Below are 4089 nucleotides of genomic sequence, written 5' to 3' on the forward strand. Positions count from 1 at the left end.
CGTTACTTGCAATATTATAAATAATAATAATATAAATATAAAAACATGGAGCAGGTCTTTTCAATATTTTCGATGCTCGTTTGGTTCCATGACTGTTTTTATCTAATCTGGATTCATGTAACAAATAAAAGCTATACGTTCTCATCTCTTAGATAGGAAATATTCGTAGGTAGTTAATCTTACGGCGAGTTTATATGCTACGTTGAGATAGGACTTGAACATGTTATGTAATCAGTAGTCTTATTTGTTCCAATAAAGGGAATCGAGTTTCTTTTGTTGTAGATCCGCGAATTGAATTGCTTAGGGAGGAATGTCTGGAGATGGAATCCATATGGTGGTAGTCCCGCTCCCCGCACAAAGCCACCTCAATCAGCTTCTTCATTTCTCCAGAGTTATCGCCCAACGAGGAGTAACAGTAACGTTCATTTCAACCCCGCCCATATTCACCAAGTCCAAAGCCGTGTTGAGGGATGGGATCTCCACAACTTCAATATTCGTTTCAGGGAATTGCCCATGCCTCATTTCTCACCTGGAGAGCTCGATGCGGAGAACACTCATATGTTTCCTCTTCACTTCATTACCCTGTTTGAGGCTGTAACGAAGCAGCTAGGATCCAGTGTGGATCAGCTACTGCGGGCAATCTGCTGCGAAAACAATACTAGACTGGTTTTAGTGTACGACATGACTATGGGATGGGTTCAGACTGTGGCTACCAAATATTCAATCCCTTCCTACATCTTCAGCTCCACTGGTGCTTATTATAACCTGTGGATAAATCGGATAAGCGATAAGACAAGGGTTATGTCCCCTGTTAATATATCATTAAAGCGTTGCTTTCCTGAGGAATTTGTAAAGAATTGGAAGAGCCAAAAGACTCTGTTAGAGCCTGTCAAGGGATATATCATGAACACATTTAGCTCTCTGGAATCAGAATTCATTCAACGGGAAAGAGAAGAATCGGTCTTTGGCGGGAAGCCCGTGTGGAATGTGGGTCCTCTTCTTCCGCAGGCCTTCTTCAAAGAAGAGCAGCAGATGTCACACAAGTCGGAGATGGAGTGCATGAGGTGGTTAGATGCACAGGCTCCGGCCTCCGTTCTCTATGTTTCGTTCGGCAGTATGTCTACTCTTTCGGCCGCACAGATCCGCAAACTGAACGATGGATTGGAACGCAGCGGGCAGCCATTCTTTTGGGTGCTCATCATTTCCGACGGGGCCCATCCTTCGACAAAAGCGCAGTTTGATTCGGCTTGCAAGTTTCTGGAACATGAAGGGTGCGAGAGGCGATTAGAGGGACGTGGTTTTATTGCGAGGAATTGGGCGCCTCAGCTTGACATCCTATTTCACAAGTCGACTGGTGGGTTTTTAACGCACTGCGGTTGGAATTCCGTGTTGGAGAGTATCAGCGCCGGAGTCGGTATGATTACGTGGCCTCTTCATTCCGATCAGTTTGCCAATTCGGCTCTGATCACACGGGAGTTGAAAGCGGGCATCGAAGTGAAAGAATGGCAAAACGCGGAGGAAAATGAGGAGGTGAACGCGGAGGAGGTTGAGAAAGCGGTGAAACGATTGATGAGGAGTGAGGAGGGGTTGGAAGTGAGAAAGAGGACGCGGGAATTGAGAAGCGAGGCTCAGAAGGCCGTAGGTGATGGAGGGTCTTCGTGGAAGGATATTGATTCTCTTCTCCGTCACTTTTCTCTGTCATTATGCAATTAGATCGATGGACCCTCTGGGTCCAGGACCAGGACCACCTTGACTTTATTATCCATTCAGTTGACCAATTTTCAAAACAATCTAAAATCTTATTTTGAAGTCAAAACAATAAAAAAATAAAATTGACTTTGTTTTGTGTTTAGTACATTTTGGATGGAAATTAACATGTCCCCTTAACTTTGGTACTTCAAAATGCATTTGTTATGCAGAATATTAGTGGTCATAGGAGCTACGCATGTTTGCACCCTTTTGCAAATATCTCAAACTTTGAACAACTTCATATAGGTGTCTGAATTTTTAAATAAGTATAGATATATGCTTCCTTGTGTAATATGGATGGATGAATGGGTCGTAGAGTTTCTATATCTTATGATCAATCATAGTTAAGGTATTGATGAAAAACTAATATAGGGTTGTTAACTCTTTTAGAGAGAGGCTTGGAAGGTTATAGACGTTTAAGGGTGTTCGTGGAAGGATATAGATTCTGTTTTCAATCAATTTATGATTAGATTAATGAGATCTACATCTTCATAAGATTGTACTTGTTATCATTTCAACCTTGACAATGAGAAACATTATAAGAATAGTGGACATTGGAGCTATAGCTTCTTGCCAATATCTATGAAACTTGAAACTAACTTCATATGAAGTATTTTTTTGTTTAAATAAGTTATTAACATCCAAATAAATATCTTATATAATTGTATTATAAGCATGTTTATGGATATTTGTATGTTTTTACTAAGTAGGTAGGGAGAGGGCTCTGATTCTACACAAAGAGTCTCATAATAGCATTATAGCAAAACAGAACAAGAATAACAATAGGAAACAAAACCTAAAGAACAACTTACCTACTTCAAATTATCAAAAAAACAAAAAAGGGGAGTTCAACTATAAATACCATGGTCTGAGAACCACTCTAAGTTATTGCTAAGATTGCTACTTTTAACCATATAATAAAGTTCACAACAAGACAACATATCTTGTCAATAGTAAGCAGAGTGTAGATCTCTTGTGTAACAACTACAAGAAACCAAAATAAAATAGAGTACTTGAAAGCATGAATGTTTAAACTTAATAACTAGAAACAACCCAAAAGAGGAACAACACATAGATCATTTAGTTTTTTTATTAGTCTCCAAATCTTGGTAAGTTGACTTAGTTGCTTCCTATAAGTATCCTTCTTCATTGTCAACTTCATCGAGCTCGTCTTTGACCTTTTTTAAAAATGTTTCTTAGGTCTTCTCCTTTTTATGTTGCTCTTCTTATGTCACATGTATGTATAAAACTTCCATATCTTATAATAATAGAATCACTATCAAACATATCTAAGGTATTGATGGATAATTAGTATAGGGCTCATACAACTTCCATATCTTATGATAGTATAAGTAATGGTTGATAACTATCATAGGGTTGCCAATTCTTTTAGGGGGAAATTGGCCACCAACAATCAATTTATGACTAACTACATGACTCAGAGTGGATAGGACTACAATACCTTCACTTTTAGTTTATGTATTTCTCTAATATTATGGTTCCCTTGTTTTTTGAAGTGATTTTTGGCCATGTTTGCACAAGCTATGAATATGTGTTGAAACCACATAGATAATTTTAATATATAAAAATCTATAATGCAAAATTTAAATTTGAATAAAAGATCTTATTGTAATAAGTGAATTGATCTCTTATGCACTTATAAGGAGAATAATAATAATATTTTTATGATGATTTAGTGTATATTAATATTCAAGTTTTATTTTATTTTTATTTTTCAACAAAGTTTAAATTTCTTATTTAAGAAAAAAAAAATTCAATTTGATAGTTATTTTAGTTTACATGTACATAAAATTATTACAAGTTAAGGGACATAATATACAATGTCATCACAAATCTTATTCACCAAACCAATCTATGTTCAAAAAATAAGAAATCATAAAATTAAAAAAAATTAAAAATCTATGTGAATTTGTAACAAGTATATTAATCTATTAATAGAAAGGGACTATTCATCAAAAAAAATTAAGAAATAAATTACCAAAATATTTATTCAATTTTAAAAATAAATGGATATGTGAACAATGCAAGAAATTGATAAGGCACAACACTTGGTGAAGGTTTTGCAAATGAGATTGCGAGTAGAGTAAGCTAACCATGGAGGAAATATTGTAGTTTAAGTGTGCTTGAGTTAGAGTAGTACTAGAATGGGTGAGCTCCTAGGAAGTCTCAATGCTTCATTTCTATGAGCATCACCTAGATCCAATGAGTGCTAAGTGTTTCATTCATTCTCGTGGGAGGTGGGTTCATGTGAACCACTACTCATGAAACATGGGTCAATGAATTTCACTCAAAAAATTAACAATTGAAGTCTAGTAGAAA

The 4089-nt window shown here is 36.2% G+C and overlaps 1 pseudogene; it reads left to right on the top strand.

The window, feature by feature from the left end:
- The first annotated feature begins 310 nt into the window (after positions 1 to 310).
- On the top strand, positions 311 to 1713 carry LOC149543973 (zeatin O-glucosyltransferase-like; annotated as a pseudogene).
- Positions 1714 to 4089: the final 2376 nt, after the last annotated feature.

The sequence above is a fragment of the Cupressus sempervirens genome, chromosome 8, assembly GCF_028749045.1.
Source record: "Cupressus sempervirens isolate cs-2001-9-10 chromosome 8, ASM2874904v1, whole genome shotgun sequence".
Lineage (NCBI taxonomy): Eukaryota > Viridiplantae > Streptophyta > Pinopsida > Cupressales > Cupressaceae > Cupressus > Cupressus sempervirens.